The sequence below is a fragment of the Telmatherina bonti genome, assembly GCF_933228915.1.
Source record: "Telmatherina bonti genome assembly, chromosome: 19".
Lineage (NCBI taxonomy): Eukaryota > Metazoa > Chordata > Actinopteri > Atheriniformes > Telmatherinidae > Telmatherina > Telmatherina bonti.
In genome coordinates, this window is record NC_136617.1 from 18,069,939 (window position 1) to 18,088,179 (window position 18,241).

An 18,241-nucleotide genomic window follows, 5' to 3' on the forward strand; every position below is an offset into this window, starting at 1 on the left:
CTAAACATTCATATGAATAGGAATATTGGGAGAACATTTTTCTACTTGGTGATCGCGGCGACCTGTTATGCAACTAAATAAAAAAAAAAACAAAAAAAAAAACGTTCTGTTGAACACACGTGACATGGCCTTGTTTTACTTCAGTGATGTGTATTCTTTGGGTTTGATGGCATTTCAAATCAGTGTTTACATTGGGAGGCCTTAACAAGTGTCTTACTTTTTGTCTTTGTGTTATGGATAATGATGCTGTTGCTTGCACTCCATTTAAGTTCTTTTTTGCCAAGGAAGGGACAATTCACACACTCACACACACACACAGTGGTACCAAGTGAGTGTACATTTTGGAGTGTACAGTGTTAAACAAAGGCCAGTTTGTTATTGGCTGAAGACATGCATGCACACACATTAAGTATGTACTTTTAATCAGTATATTTTAGTAGGATTTTGTCTCTGTTCAGTTTGAACGGCTTTTATAGAAAAGAAATGGGATTTTTTTTTTTTTTTTTTTTTTTTTTTTGGGTTGTGTTCTCTCATGTTGTACTTTATTCTGCTACTTTTCTGTACATGATTGTTTTTAGGTTTTATTTCATGCAAAATATTTCAACATATTTTGACAGCCAAGAAAAGTTTGTTACACAGCTAAACTTGAAGAATAACGTTAATGACGATGATAATAATTAATAAAAGTAATAATGAACATTCTCAAAATGGGCAATGTGTCTTTTATTCAAAATTGCATTACTAAAAATGTTTTAATAAAAAACAAAAAAAAAGAGGAGAGAATGTGTTTTCTTGTATTTTTCTGCATACTGTGGCCTTGTGGGGATGAGTAAATTCTCATGAAGAGTGGGTTCTGATCTGAGAGGAGCTGGGAACTTTGGGTCAGCGTGACACAAGTGTGGAGGCTGCGGGTTAATGACATTCACATAAATCTTTTATCCCAAGTCAGGCACATTTTTGGAGAAAAGGACCATTTTAAACCTTAAAACCATCCTCCGTCTGTGCTTTCTGAATATAACCGCAATCTCCACGACACTGATCTGCTTCCCGTTTGATCTGCTCCTCAATGCCACCTGCCTGATTTCTTTTTCTTTGCCCTACTCTTGACAGATATATCCGATTTTAAAATTCTTCTTTTTTTCCAAAATGCATCACAGTTCAAACTGTGCATCTAAAAAACAGATTCCCTCTCATTACAGTGACCCAGGATGTTCCAACTTCCACTTCAGCAGTAAATAGCAGGCAGTGGATTTTTCCTTTTAAGCTTTGCTGCCAAAGTAAAAAGGTATCATTTCCAGCTCATCCAGCGTGGATTTGCAACTAGCTAACACACGGAAATGTGCAAGTCTGAAATGTGTTTTGGAGGCTGCCTGCTGACCATTTACCTAATGTTATGCACCTTAAATTTCCTGTTTTCTGCTAAACTACAACAACCTTGCAACATGTGCAGCTGGAAGATGCATCACCGATGGACAAAGAGCTGCTACGGAAACAGTTTCTTCATTGTTGAACACAAACAAAACCACAGAGACGATGTGGATTTTAGGTGGGATGTGAATAAGGAAAGCACCATGTCCATCTTTGGAGAAGACGCGGAGGAGGACTACAGATACCTTGGGGTTGAACTGGACAACAGACTAGACTGGAAATGCAACACATGGCTGTCTACAAGAAGAGAGAAAACAAACTTTACTTCTTGAGGAAGCCGCAATCTTTCAGTGTGTGCACGTATGTTTGATAAGTCCGTTATGGGAAGTGGAGTGTGCTTTGCAGGCATCTATCAGGCCAGCTACATCGGACCCAGCCAGTAAACTGATCAAGCAGCTGGTTCTGTGCTGCCAGGAACTGGAGCTGATGGTTCAGATGAGAATGCTGCACGTAATGGACAATTCCTCACCTCTTCTATACCATTTGTTTGAGCTTTTTTCACTGAAAAATCACAAGGTTTTTTTTTAAAGTCCACATAATATAAACTCCATCTTGTCAAAGCCTCTTGTATAGAAATCAGATAAACACAAGAAGGAATATTATTGTCTTTCACTAGGACCTGTTTGGACTAAGAGCTGCTTTTTAGGACAATTAGGTTAAATTAGGTGGTTTCTCAGGACACACTAATGTGCAACGGCACAGTGGTTGGAAAAACACTGTTCTATACGACATAGTGAAGAAATAATAATGTACAGTCAGACTTTATGACTAATTAATGTGAATGCCCAAAGGGCATTTTCTTTCTTTCTAACATGTAAACTTGTCAAGTTAGTCACATTTTTGCCAAATGTTGAAATCCTCTCCAGTGATTGGACAAAACAGAAGTCAGCTCAGCCATTTTGTGCACAGGTACGCATACAAGGCACGAGTTCAAATGCAGCATTTAGCACATAGCTCTGTTGTGGTTTGTCGGCTGTTGCTTGTGTGACGGCGTGCAGCTCTGCAGGCTGCTCAGTGTGATCTATTGCTCTGAGCTGCGCACTTCAAGGAGCAAAGGAATTTATTTGCAAATGTCACAGTTAAATATGAAGGATTTGTTCCAACAGTGCTTCCTGCAACATTTCAACACTTTGATCAATGTTAAACACATTAAACAAAGTTTTTCACATTGAACAATAAAGTCTGTCACATCTTCGCTGGAGTTTAGTTCAACCTCACACATGTTTGTGCAATCCCGCTAATTACACCCTGCTGGAAGTGAAAAACAAAGGCCTTCCCATCCCAATTGGAAAGGTGTAACGAAGAGAACTAGTGACATAGTGAGTAAGATAGTGTGCTTCAATGCAGAAGTTCATGGGTTCAATCCTGATATTGGGCAATTGAAAAATAATGTTAATTGTGCTAATTAATGTTAATTTTTTTTTTTCTTTCCAAATTTCATATACTTGTGCAATTTCATTTCAGTCATTCAGCATAGTTCAATAAATGGGCATTCACAGTTGCTATTATTTCAATAATAGCTGTTTCTAGTAAATATTGACTTTTTGGATTGTTCATTAGTATTTTCATTATATTTGCATAAATTATCATTATATTTCAAATTATGAAATTGTAATGTTAGTATTGATATTTCTGCATAATCCTGACATACTTCTAGTCAGTTTCCTGGTCACTGACCTCATTAAACTCCCATTAAAGCCAAGACAATTAGCTGAGCTACTATTCAGGGTCATATATCTATCAGGGCTAAATTAAACGTGTGTTATGGTGTATAATGGCCATAACATATTTTAATTTTCATAGAGAAACAGCCCCTCATTTACCGGCTTGCTGTTACAACCACAGGCTCTTCTTTTTCCAACACACACTCATTTGAGAACCTGTTTTAATCTTCCAACAAGCCTCCTTTGTGTCAGGATCTTTGACAAACTTAATCAGTGCGGCGGCGCTATCTGCCAGAAGACAAAAAGCCTCTAATCTTTGGTCTCTATTATGTTTAGCAATATCAATTTATCTTTGTGCTTATAAAATGAACGTTGATCAGCGCTGATTAACTCTGCCTTTGAACTTGCAGGGAAATTATGGAGCAGCAGGATGCCATTTATATCCGTGAGTGTGTGTCTGCACTGAGAGCGTACAAGTGTGAGATGACTGGCCACGGAGAGTCGGTTTCAAACAGGAATATCAAACACCCTGGTGTCTGCCGGAGAGGTCAGCGCGCAGACACATCCTGCGGTACATAATTATGAACCTGCTCAAGGCAAAAGGGATTCAGTAAATGCATAAACATTAAATAAAGAGGAATGTAGGAAGATGTTTACCTTGTGTGGATGCTATGTGTTAAATGAAGGGTGCAGACGCTGCATGTGTTCTCCGTCAGCTTGGCTGTGTCCCTGTTTAAACATCTCCCAAACAGCAGCTCACTTTATTGTAATTCATGTTTATGTATGAGTTGCATCGATGACAGGATGTTTGACTTTGTGTGTGCATAACAGGAAGCCTCAGACACGTGTGTGTGTGTGTGTGTGTGGAGACGTATAATGAAGCTGTTTGTAGGAATTTGGAGATGTTTCCATATGGCTCATTATACAACAGTTTAGGGTTCATAATCAAGCAAATAGGTCAATGACAGATGCAGAGATGATGCTGTCTGGGTTGATGCACCTGGAAGAGGGAAGAGTAACCCGCCATCAGATGTTTTGGGGTCTGAGACCTGACTCAGGAAAACAAGACGATGCTTCTGGAAGTGGAGCAGGATTTCTGCCTCTAACCAACTCTCAAACCTTAATTCCTGATGAAAGCATAATTACAGCTCTGCATCATCATATTCACAGGTTTACTATAGAGGGATTTGAGTCGAAATCTCCTTTCCCTCTATTTCCTCTACACTACTGTAATTACAACAACGTGCTCCCTTCACAGACACTCTTCCTCATCTAAGCCTTCTCGCTGTGCTTTCCAACTTCCCCAGCTTACCAGCTATTTGTTTTTTTTTGTTTTTTTTCCCCCTAACCTATGTCATAAATATTGAGTGATAATAAAATAATTAGAAAACATAAACCAGGATTATTTTTTTTCAAAAAAAAAAAAAAAAGCAAAAACACAAAAGTCCATTTTATGAGCTAAATGTCTAAGACTTGAGAGCTGATCACTCTTTTGGCAAAAGCTTGATTTATTTCCACTCATAGTGCGGCCTGCAGACACATAATGGTCATTTTCTGAGGATGCGCTCGAACAACACTTCAAACAAACAGAAAAAATGTGAGGCAGCCATTAGTAAAACTAGTACACATAATTAATGGCGAGTTCTTCTAAGTCTTCGAAGTCTTCAAGACATTTTCCGCTGTGATTCCACTGAAAGGCGGCGTTGAGCACAAATATCACCGATATACAGCTACGCAGAATTAGTCACGTCTGCTCCTTCACATGAAATGGAGGTCGAACGTAATGTTTGCGCAGTACACAGGTAGCATGGGGTTGATTCAACGGCTGATAATGATTGTTACAGCAACGAGGTAGATCAGTGTAGAGGCACTGGGAAAAGGAGTGTGTGTGGTGTGTTAGACGTGTACCATGAGAAGAAAGAGGCACAAGGACATGAAGTGTACTTCCTTTGTAAATATGAGCACAGTGTTGCTTGTGAAATGAAAATGAAGCAGAGCAAAGATTGTGCGAAGAGAGCAGAGTCATCTTTTTGTTTATTTTATTCTGTTTTCGCTCAGCGAAGGTTTACAGTTTTACATCTTTTTGCTTAAGTGGAAGAGACTGGAAATGGAAAGTCCAGTAGTGGATTTATGTTGGTAGGATGAGTTAGCTAAATGCAAGTTTTTGTGGTTTTTAAATAAAGTCTAAGTCTAGTCTCCAGCTGCTAGACAGCCATGTGAGGGTTCAAGGAGTTTTTTTTTTTCCTTCTTTCCTCATCCTCTCAGAAGTAAGAAGCTGTTGTATCTGAAATGGTTCATCAAAACAAAACCATTCAACTGCGCTGAATACAGAACAGAGCCGAAGACTGTCAGTTCTGAGCGAACCAACAGGCGTCTCCACCATTTATTACGTCCTCCAGCTTCGTGGCGTGTGCATGAAACACATGCAGAGAATCCCCTCTGACTGTAACTTAGAATGGATCTAAGATTTCTGAATTCGCTGACAGATACATGCAGTGCGGAGTGTTTACATACAGAACTGTACGGCTGTCAAGCAGAGCTACATTGCAACTCGTGAAATCAGAAATTCACACCCTCTACATAATGCATAAGACTTAGTGAGCCACTGTATCTATTTTTACATGGAGAGGGAATTTGGATTGGATTCCATCGAGAGGTCCCATGAATACATTTTTGTGCATGACGTGAGTTCAGCCTGAGGAAGAGGAGAACGAGGAGCTGGAATATAATTGGTCAACAGGGCATTGTGAAAGTCTGACTGGCACAGTTGCAATGTGGCACCTGGATGCACAGCCAGAAGTCGTTGTTGGGTCGTGTACTCTTAGGAGGATGTTCAGCTGGTTGTTCAGAGTGTCACGTGTAGTAAAACTATGCCTCTATCAATTACTACTTATTAAATTTTAATTACCTCGGAGCACCACTCATCACTTTTACTTAACTTAAGATTCAGGAGGATGAGAAAAACCTGAAATATACTTAATTCAATAAACACAGTCTCACTTAAAGTAGTAAATTCTCAGAACGAATGAACCAGAAATTGTACATTCAGAAATTATGACAAGAACGGATGAATTGATTATACATATTTATTACAATGATGGTAAACATACAGCAGTGAAAATGAGCAATGATGGAGAGGTTATTGGTGAGATGGTCAAGTGAATTTGTTTACAGGGATTTTCATTTATGATAGTAATAATGAGAGGTAAAAATGAATTGAATGAAATGGGGCAGAGAGGAACTGGTTGGAATTGAAGCAATTAAATCGGTATCGTTATTTCACTTAAATCTTTGTTAAAATTATACTTAGTGTTTGGATGAGAATTCAAATTTATACTTTGGTTAAATTTGATGTACTGTTGAACACCACAAGTGATATCAAAGCGCTATGAAGATCCTACTTTTTCCCGCTGGGTCAGTTGATGGAGCCGGCGGGCCGGGTGGTTCTGTCCTGGACTGCAAGTCTCCGGGAAATGGACCTTCTGGCGTCGGGAGAAGTAGGTCTGGAGCTGCTCTGATGAACGGGTTGGGATCTCTGTCCAGCAGAATCCCAGAGCCAAGGGCGGTGTTTCTCGTACTCAAATTATTCCAAAGGTTGTGTTCCACGCGTACTGTCTGAGGGTAGGCAGTACTTGTACAGACGCAAAAATTAGTGGAACTGCTGTTCTGGTGAATTACTGATCTCAAAAAGGAAAAATAAAAATGTTCGCTGGGTAAACTTAAACGAGGCTTGTTTCGCCTTCAACACAAATATTACTTTTCTGTTCGAACTTATCTCGTTAAGATCTTACGCGCACAAAAGAAGAGAGATGGAGTAAACTTATGAGAACAAAGAAACAGCTGCGTACAGCGGAAAGTTGCGAGAGGGCAACGAAATTAAGTCAAAGTAAAAGAATCACGGCGATCGAGAGTCAAGGGCCGAGACAGAAGAACAAGCTAGGACAAACAAAAAGAAGAGAAGAAGAAGACCAAGAGAGACTAAGTCCAGAGCGCGGGTCCATTTAACTGGACCCTTCCTCCTAGGTCCTGACCAATCGCAAACCACTAATCGTCAGAAGGCTGGTCAGTCTTACCCAATCAGGTCAGCTTTGATTGTTAACCAAGAGGGTAGGAGTGATTCAGGTCTTATTTCACTGCGGGCCCTGGTTCCTTTCTCCCATTTCATTAACATGATCATGATAATCAAATTATTAACTTTGTTTCTTAGCTTTAAGCATGGCAATCAACATTCTGGGGACTCATGCAGATGTTTTGTTTGCTTGAAAAGGGAACATTTACCAATAGTAATACTTTTACACATGAAACCCAATTGTTGTATATTTCACATATTTCTTATCCAGTGTGGATTAATCCATTGGCATGACTTGTCTTCCTCAGCCGATGAATCCTGAAAGAGTGTTACATTCTTATCCATTCCTATTATTTGCTTAACAGGGGTTCCAAACTTGGAAAGATATATCCAACATTATGTAGTAAAGTGTTCATGATTGATTCTGATGTGTGATCAGTTCAAGGATTTAAATCACATATGAGAATGAATAAAAAGGGAAACTTCAGTCAAACCTATCAACAAAAATCATGTAGGCTACATTAAACCAGTTAGTGAAAGGAGATTTAAGACACAAAGAAGTGCATCTGGAGTTTCTTCCTGTGGGAAGAGGGGTGGATCTGTCACCCAGAATGTATATTCGGGGAGGATCAAAGCAGAGTTGCCGGGTCTCTCTCCTGGCGCCGTTGAGTCTTATCTGGAGGTGTAAAGGTGTCATTTTGACAAGAGCCAGTTGCTTAGTTCGATGTGACATTCCGTATCTATTGACCTAAGGGACTGTAAATTGTGTTAGAGGTTTTGTTCAGACCATCTGGTTTGGGGTCTGCAGGAGGTCCTGAAAGAGAAATCTGGAGGTAAATGTGAATTGTGTGTTTATCTGGGGGGGAAAAAGAAAAGAAAACTAATACACCCGAAACCGTCCTCCTCTTTCGGGTCACAAAAGGTCATTTTCTCCAGTCCTCTAGGATGACACCCCCTGACTGCAAGAGGAGATCAAGAGCCCATAATTTACTCCTGCCAAGGAGAAAAAGAAAAGGAAAATAAAAGTTGTTTTATTCCTCCTGGAAGAGCCTTGGAGGCTACATAATCCCCCACTGCAGACGGTTCTGGGTCCAAGGAAGAATTCGGCTGCACCGTCGTTCGAGGGTATTCCAGGAAGGATCCGGACTGAAGAGGTTTCATGAACAGTCCGTTTCGGGTGGAGACAGGGCCTTTATTGGACAATCACAAATGGTGTCTCACAGTACATCAAAGGTCTTATTTCACAACTAGTTACTAATTTTCCTACGTAATTCAGGTTTCATTAACACTCTTCTTCATGCATTACTAAATCATAAACACTAGTACCTCTACATTATTGAACTAAAATATTTCGAGGATAATACGTACAAAAGTAAAGCATGCAAAAGAACCAAAGGAGAAATTAAAAAGATATATAAGGCATATTAAGAGGCAGGGGAAGTTAGATGTACTAATTTTCCGTGCTATGGGCTTAGGGAAGGCTTAGACTTCTTGTAACTCCAAAATGGCTGCAGAGGGTGGGGGACCATCCTCTCCCTCAGAGTTCCCTTCACTGAAGTCTACCAAGTCTGTGGTGTTTACAGTTTGTTTCGGCTTCTTCCGTCTTCGGATATGAAGCGCACGTTGTCTGCATTTCTCCAGCTCGCGTTGAGTGATTTAGCATGGCGCAGGTAACAATATGCCATCCCGAATGCAAAAATATAACCGAGCGCTACCATCGCCGCAATCACGGTGTCTGCCGTGGACCATGCGTAGGACAGTGATTGGACGGGTCTCTGTTCTCTATTTGCAATATCTTTCAGTACATTCTCCACCGGGCTTACATCCACAATTTTGGTTCCTTCGTACTGGAGCTGCGACACTACGTCATTGCTGAGCTCCAGCGCGTGTTCTTTAAAGAAGTCGGAAATTTCCAGTCCCACGTGGTACTGTTCTGGGCTCAAGTTATAGAGTGCCAGATCCCCCACATGTACAATAGCGCCCTCCGGAACGGAGATCCAGAGAGTGTGACCTGGGAGCTCCAGTTTACTGGAGGTGTCATGTTGATCATAGTTTACTGTGGCGAATGTTGCGGGGGTGTTTATTAACCACCTGGTCCCGACTATTTCGGCTTGAGTAGATGTCACCTGAGATTTAGGTGTGAGCGTGGTGGGGCACCTGGAATCTTGGTTTAGTTTCCTGATGCCACACAGGCCGCCGGTGTCATCTCTGATGAAGGGTTTGCTGGGACAGAGGTAGTGAATGTCGCGGGTGAGTGTGCACATTTGAAGGTTGGGCGCAAGGTATAAATCTGGCGTGTTATCATGGTAGGCGACGACATCAGGTGTATGTATCTTTACGTGTGTGTTTCCGCGCCACAGTCCGACGTTGACAACATCCTTCAGCCGATAAATGTTGTCAGGTGTCACTATCGGGAGGTTCATAAGGAATCCCAGCTCCCGCGCTTCTGGGTCGACGTGTATTGGGATTGCACTACCTAGCGTGTAAGCGAGGTGGGCCTGTAACGGCGACACCATGTCCCCCGTGGTGGCAGTCAGGATCTCCTCCACGAGGCTGACGGGGACCAGGTAGGGTGGAATGCGACCGATGGCGAGAGTGTCGATGGATGAGCTGACGTCTCGGTTGTAATCTGCCAACAGCATTGTTAGCCACTGCGTGTAAGCATAGTCCACCTGTAACACAGCCAACAGGGAATTAACAGCAGCAGTTGTTCGTCGAAGAGCCTCTCCCTGGGAATTTAACACAACAACAGTTTCTCGCACCGTTTTACCAATTGTGGCTAATTGTTCTGTTTGGAGTTTCAGTTGTTGTTGGATCACTGGAATTTCATTCTGCAACTCATTCATGTGACGTTTAATTGCCGCCACATTAACCGCGTTTACTGAAGACACTCCAAGACTGAACAGGGATCCCAGTGCCGCCGCTGCAGTTAACAGTCCTCCGATGAACCGTTTCTCCCTCCTGTTCACTCCGCTCAGCTCAGCCTGAGTCACTGTGAACTTCTGCAGCTGTTTGAGCATGTGTGTTATGTCCGCTGCTGAGTGTTGAGTCACCTCTCGACTCCAACGTACACCTGCCCATGATGTTAAGGTGAGACCTGGTGGGACTGACTTTTTGCAGACCAGTTCGGGATCGAACCGGACAAACACCTTCTGCGTGTGTACACGGCAGTTGGTGATCAGGAGGCCTGGTTGTTCTACCAGGACAATGCCTGATTCGGGTCCAGGTTCTACAATCTCAGACTGAGTGCAGCTGAGGATCGTCACCAGGGTCAGGATGGTCACAATTCGGCTCATCCTACCGGGAGACAGACAAAGATTGGTTAGAGTTTTACAATTCATCACAGGTTCTGGATGATTACACAGGAACAATATTCACGCACCCCCACTTGGGGTCAGTTCTGGGTTGTGCTCACCACTGCAGAAGATATTCTACCTTCAGTACCCGTAAGACTAACAACAACTGGAGTTTAAACAGAGAAGAATTCTGTCAGTACTGCTAAGATTCAATGTACCTTTGAAAACACCTTTCACACCTTACTGTGACTCTTTAAATTCCTAATACAGTCACGAGCCACACGTCAACTCCTCAGTTATGGAGAGTTTGCTCGGTCTCTCCTTCCTTTTTATTTCTCCTTATTTATAAATCCCCAGGGGTCTGTGCATTCCCAACTCGTCCCATGGGGAAAACCTTATGTGGTTTGATTTGATTTCTGTGAACCCATTTTGTTGTGGGTTCTCTCTGTCCTCTGTTAAGTTTGACCTGATAGACCACAGATGACAGCTTATCTGTGATCACATGAGGTCCAGTCCAGCGTGGGAGCAGTTTACGCGTCAGTCTGGCAGATCTGTTTCCAGTCTGGCCTGTGGGTATAATGAACACATAATACCAGACTTTATCTCCCACTTGAAGTTCATCCTGTGATGTCTTCTGATCATAGTAGGACTTCTGTCCTTCAGCTGATTTCTCCAGGTGTTTTTGCGCAAAGGCAAATGTGGCCTGGAGATGTTTATGCAGCTGAGTCATGTACTGGTGGGTAGTATATGCTGTTGCCACACTGGCTTCACCTGGCTGGTAGAGGAGGTGCAGAGGCAGGGTCATCTGTCTGCCTGTTATCATCTCAAAAGGGGAGACTCCTGTAGTCTCATGGGGTGTGGCTCTGATAGCCATCAGCACCAGTGGGAGTTTAACATCCCAGTCTCTGTGATTTGAGTTCACATACTTCCTCAGGATTTCAACCACTGTGCGGTTGCAGCGTTCTACTTGGCCAGACGCTTGCGGGTGGTGGCTAACATGGAAATTAGCTTTCACACCTAGTGTCTGCCACAGCTTTGCCATCACCTCTGATGTGAAGTGTGTGCCTCGGTCCGAGTTTACACGGCTTGGTAGTCCGAACCTGGAGAAGACATGATTCATGAGCAGACACGCTGTGGTTTCAGCAGTGTCATTTGGGGCCGGTAGACATTCCAGCCATTTTGTGAAGGCACAGGTTACAGTTAGGAAGTATTTATTTCCTCTAGTAGATTTAGTTAATGGTCCGACCCAGTCAATCTGGAGATCAGACCATGGGAAAGAGATGCCTCTTTTCTGTAAAGGGGCTCTGTGGATTGGGTTTGCTGGCTGGAACTGGCAGCAAACCAGGCATCCTTTGACATAATCGGCGACATCCTTTCTCATTCCTGGCCAGAAAGCGACCTGTTTTAAAGCATTGTTCGTTGCCTTTACTCCTCTGTGCCCAGCAGTGGGAGAATTGTGCGTGTGTTGTAGCATGACCCCCCTCTGGCTAAGGGGAGCCACGTATGCAGGAGATGTGAGCGACCCTGAGACAAACACCAGCACCCCTTTCACCACATGCAGGGAGGAGCGCACTGCAAAGAGGTTCTTCAAGTCAGGAATATTATGAAAGTCAGCTGCAGAGGGAGGCGACGAGCCGGGATCCGAAAGGAAGTTGATCAACCAGGCCGTGGCTGGGTCTTGTGCCTGAAGAGCAATTAAGTCAGAGTCAGAGAAGGCAGGAGTAACAGACAGGGACTCAGCCGAGTCCGGGGTCTGGTTAGCGGTGGAGGTTTGTGATCTTGTGATCACAGAAACCATTGGGTGGGAGGGCGGGTCTACGGCGGGACGTGGCAGCCATGCAGGGTCAAACGACCATGCCGTGCCATGGACAGCTCCTTGTTTAGCCAAGGCATCTGTCTGGTCATTCAGCTCTTTATCCTGCCCTGGGATGCGTGAGTGGCCTCTGACTTTCTTCCAATACACCTGCATGTTGTGGGAGACTATCAGCTGATCACAAGCAAGGAACAGGTCTCTGTGTTTGACAGGTTTATTGCTGGAAGTCTGGAAACCATTTTGTTTCCAGAGAGCAAGATGGCAGGAGAAACTGAGACGTGCATAATTAGAGTCGGTACAAATCACAATGTCTGTCACGCCTTTGGAAACTGCGAGCTGCAAAGTGATTAAAATGGCTGCAATTTCAGCGTACTGTGAGGACTGAGAGCCCAGGTTAAAGCTTTGAGGTTCAAAGGGGTCATCGTTCAGCCAAACAACACCAGCCCCAGCCCGGACCTGGGTTTCATGGTGGAATGAGCACCCATCCACATAAGCTGTCACCATTCCTTTGCATACATTGGAATCAAAGTACTGGTGGTGTGAGTCTGTCATCGGCTGGGGAGTCACATCTATCAGTGGTGTGTGAGCAGGGGGGTTCTCGGTACAGTTTTGGCATGCAGCCAGATCTGACCCTAGAGGGCTTCTCTTGTTTTGGGCGTAACGCACGTCCAGGTCAAAACTCTGTAAAGCCATCAGCCAAGATGCAATGCGTGCATTTGTGACGGTACCATCTCTGATTCGCTGACTGTTCAGGAACACAATCGGTTGGTGATGTGTTTCCAAGATGACCTTTTGACCTCCTAGATAGTTACTGAAGTGTTTCACAGCCCATACGGCAGCCAGAAGAGCTTTTTCACAGTCTGAATACTTGAGTTCAGGAGCTGTGAGAGACTTACTTGCATAAGCAACAACTCGTTTATCCTGATCATACGTTTGGTATAGACCAGCACTCAGGCAATGTTCAGAAAAACCAACTTCCAGATGAAACTCCTTATCCGTGTTAGGATAAGCCAGGCATGGTGCAGTGCAGAGCCTGTCTTTCAATAAGGACATGGCTTGCCTCTGAGGCTCAGCCCACACAAATGGGTTGTTTTTCTTGAGGAGTTCAGTCAGTGGTTTTGCAATGTCTGTGTAATTCTCAACAAATTGTCTTGAGTAATTACACACACCAAGAAAGCTGCGGAGCTCTGAGACATTCTCAGGCTCTTTAATGTTCATCAGGCCTTGAATCCTGTTCATCTGCGGTTGTACACCGTCCGGTCCAACCAAAAGTCCCACATAATTCACCTTCGTCTTGCACCACTGACACTTTGTTAGTGACACTTTAGCACCAGCTGACGTCAGCTGATTCAACACATGATCTATCTCAATCAGGTGTGCTTCAAATGTTTCACTCCGTAATAGAATGTCATCCACAAATATGAGATTTCCTCTTTCTGCAGCATCTGGACAGGCTTTGTTCAGGAAGATAGCGAATTCCGCCGGGGAATTTAGGTAGCCAAAGGGGCACCTCTGGAATGTGAACTGCCTGTTAGCGAACGTAAACGCTAGTTTATGCTGGTCCTCGGTCCGCACTGGAATGGTCCAGAACCCAGAGGCTATGTCAAGTGTGGAGAAGAATTTTGCGTTCTTGACTCTAGGAAGTTCCTGTTCCAGTCTAGTCATTGGCCACTTAGAGAGTGGGACCTGTTGGTTCAATTTCCTGTAGTCAATCGTTAGCCGCCACTTACCATTGGGCTTTATGACCGGCCATAGGGGGGCAGAGTAGGTGCTGTTACAGGGTCTAATGATTCCTTTTTCTAAGAGGTTATCAATTATTTCTTGGACTGGCTCGTATGATGCTAGAGGGATTTTGTACTGGCGTACAAACGTGGGAGGAGCACCAGGTGGTGTGGGAATCCTTACTGAATGAATGGTGGTCAGACCACAGTCCAGAGAATCCACTGAGAGGGAGCTCTTGTATTTTAGCAGCACCTGTCTGAGTTTTTCTTTCTCTTGCTCAGTTTTTAAAGCGTCAGCCTGCTCTATGACTTCCTTTATTTGCATCTCAATTGCGTCTGAGATGTTTTTGCTCTTTGTTTGTGGCTCGGCTTCCATGGGATCTGCAGAGACCGTGAGGACATCATCCATGGTGTGTACTGTCAGCCCGTCATTTTGGCTGTAATCAACCCGGCTCACTGCATCTGGGGCAATCTGGCACACAGACACCAGAGCGATGGCCTTGGAGGGTTTCGTGTATGTGACAGAAGCAGCTGGGTCATCTGACAACAAAGATGTTGGTATTGGACCGAGTATGGGAATATTCAGCTCAAAATCGTGGAACTTTGAGCTGATGAGCCAGCCTAGCGGCGTGGCTTTTGGAATGATGATGTCTTCAGCTGTGGGGTTAGAGACTGTCAACACTGTTGCTCTGGAGTTTAAACACAGCAAGGGTGTAGCATCCAGAGACAGACCTAGTTCAAAAAAAATTGGGGCAGGCTGAAAGAGGACTTGGTTGTGATTAGGTGATTGTCCTGCTTTCATGTTCACACGAAGTGGCACAGTTTTTGTGCTCTTTGGTATGGTGGCATGATTGGTGTTGACAACCTGGCATGCCTCTGGTATAATCTGTCCTGATTTCAGGCTCTTAGGATCCGGAGGAACAGAATCGACTCCTGGAGATGTCAGTGACCACAAGACGTTGTTGATAGTGTCTACCTGTACCCCTAATCTGACTAGGATGTCCCCTGCAACGTACACCGAGTGGGGCAGGTCAGGGATGATCAGGAAGTTGTGAGACATGTGTCTGTTATTCCATGTCACGTTAAGCGTACAGACCCCTGTAGCCTTCAGAATAGTGGTCGGGTTGTTGTCTGAGGGGAATCGTGTCGTTGCTTCTGTGGAGGGAAGCTCAGGATTGTCAGCTCTCAGAGTCTCATACAGTTTCTGGCTGATTGCTGACTTATCAGACCACAAAGCTAATTTCACATCCTCAACCAGAGAATCCTGAAGTTTGAGGCCTCCCAGTATTTTGGGGAAATACTGTGGTGTGTTCGCTGTCAGTAGGGAACACAGAAAAGTGTCGCGTTGTGATAAGCTTGTTACAGGCTCACCATGGGGGGTGTTGTCAGCTGAAGTCTGTTTCTGCTCAGACAGCTGACTGAGACCCGGTGATGTCATGTCCTGCCGGGTTACCATGTCCACAGCTACCCAGCTGGAGTCTGTTTGGTCAGTAGGCAGGAGAGGTAGGGGTCGTCTGACCTGGGCCCATAAATTAAGCCTTTTGAAATCAATCAAGGGCTCAAATCTGTTCAGGAGGTCTTTACCAATCAGCAGTGGAATTTTATTCAGGGGGGATACATACACTGGGTGGACTAAAGTCATGGGCCCGATTCTCATTTGTATCAGTGCTCGTGCTGTCAGAGTAGTAGTTGTGTCTGCGTATGGTCGTATTTCCAGCTCACAACGTTGCAGTCTTAGCTGTCTGCGGTCTTGTTCTGCTGCTGACTTCAGTTTATTGAAAAGCGAGGTTGACATTAGGCTAATGTCAGCTGCTGTGTCCAGTAACGCTTCACACCTCAATACTGATTCCAGGGTTAATAAGAGATATAATTTCTTCGCTACCCCCTTCTCAGTGAGACTACTGAGAAATTCCAGAACTGGCCGTTCTGCTGGGATCGCTTCCTCACCTGGCTGAGCTGCATTGCGTGTTTGGTCAATTTGCATCACTAAGACAGCAGTGGGGGAATCCTCGACTCCCCCCTCTGCTGAACACACACCTGGAGCATGAACAGGGTCAGTTTGACTGTCATTTCCAGGATTTACACATCTGTTGGGTGTTTCCACCTTCCTCGTTTCAGGGGAGGAATTCGGGTCAGGTGAGTCATGGGTTTCATTCTCCGGTATGCTGATTGTTAACACATCAGGATCCTTTTCCTTAGGTTTTCCTGAAAGTCTCTCCAGGAGTGCTTTTAATTTATCAATGTCAGCTGAGCTGAGTGACTCTTCCTGTTTTGAGGACTTGGCTGCGGCTCCTGGGGAGCTCTTACGGTGTTTTCCTCTATCTTTACCTGGGGAGTAATTCGGAGGTGGCGACCAGCGGTCTGTGTCAGGAGAACCCTCTCTGTGGGGATCCCTGTAGTCATCCCTGTGACCTCTAGGTCGAAACTGTTTGTATCGATGAGAGGGGAATTTCTGTCTATCTGACGGATTGTAGTGTTCTCTTGGAGAGAAGTTATGGTCCCTGCCTGTCCATCTGGACTGGGTACCTGTCTGCCTTGGGTTATACCTGGGGGTGGAGAAACTCCTATCTGATCTCCCACCTCTGTTTCCTTTGCTGCTGTCATGCTGAGAGGGACCAGCCTGCGTTCCTTCAAGTTCCAGGGAAGGTTTTTCCGCCCCCACTTGGAGTACTTCTGATTCTTTGGATTCTTTTGCCTGCTTTTGTTTCTGGTAAGCAATGGCAGCCCATTCCCGTAACTGGCGTGTGGTAGATGTTGTAGGATTTCCCAGTACCCCTAGGTGTCTACTGGTCCCTGGGTGCAGGTTCTGAATAAAGAGGGTCCGGAAAGAGAGGTCTGATTCCATATCTGGGTAGTTCTGGGGCCCAAAATATGCTTGTCTTAGCCTAAAATAGTATTCTTGTGGAGATTCTGACCTACCCTGTTTGATCAACATGGCTGCGCCCAGTCCTGTTTGAGGCAGGTCGCTGGAAAATTCTTGCTCGAGCGCCTGACAGAGTAAGTCATAATTAGCCATGACTGTGTCTGGCTGTCTGTCTAAGAACCGGCTCACTTCCCTGTTGGCTGACAGTCTGATCAGATAGATTTTGTCATTAATGGAAGCATGGGGAAATCGTTGCAAGTGAAAATCCAAGTCTCGTAGAAACCCTCTCACATCGGAATTATACGGGGGTTGTGGATTGAATTTGTTGATGTTTTTGGCGATTTTAGCTAATTCTGTGTAGGAAGGACCCAAAGGGTCGGCCATGGGTGAGTGTCTGGGTAAGGCATTTCGTCTGATCCCATCAAACATTCTGCCTTCGCTTTTGAATGGATTCTTTGGACTTAATCTATCAGGGATGACAGGTGGATTCTTAGGGTCATGACCAGAGGGTTGGCCTTTCCACCTGTCAAAATCCTCCAACTTTGCTATTCGTTCTGCGTCTATTTCTGCCTTGACGCTGTTTAGCTGGCGTGCTAAGGTATCGGATTGCTCCTGAGCACTTCCGCACCTCACCCTGGCTTCACTTAGCTGTTCTTCCAAAACTCGAGTCCTAGTTTGCTCTGACTCGAGTTGCTCTTCGCAAGCAGCTAAGTCTGTACTTAGCTCTTCAATTTTCTGTGTGGCTTGGAGGATGGTGAGTTTTTCTTCATCCTGAGCCCTGAGTTGGGCTTCTAAGTCCTCATTGTCACCTTTCAAAGTAGCCAGTTCCGCAGTCAATTGCTGGATTTGGACTTTGTTCTGATGGCCTACTGTTTCAGACAAGTCTAATTTCTGCTGAAGGGTGGATTTATCCTCCTTCAACTGTGAAATTTTCTGCTTTTGAGCAGAGAGTTTCACGGAAGCTTGAGTGACCAGGTTTTGGGCATGTTTGAATTGGCCAAAGATGACAGCTGAAAAATTTGCAAGAGTTTTAGTCAGCATCTTGTCTTTTGGCACTTTCTTCTCAACTTCCTCAATCAATCCATTCAAGATTGTTTGAAGGTTAGCTGGGTCTGTATCTAGGATTGCTGTCAAGTATCCTGGCACAACTTCCTCCGTTAGCGTTAACAAGGCTCTCTCCTCTGCTTCTGAGGATTCGCTTTGGCCTGCTAAGCTACCTGTCAAACTCATGTTGGTAGATCTACTGATATCTAAGTTTAACCTATTAGTGTTACAATCTTCGCAGTGGTTTACAAACTGAGAGGTATGCCACAGTAATAAGGTACAACTATGCTGATCTCAGTTATCTAAGCAAAAGAAATAAAATCACAAAATTTACTTGATACAC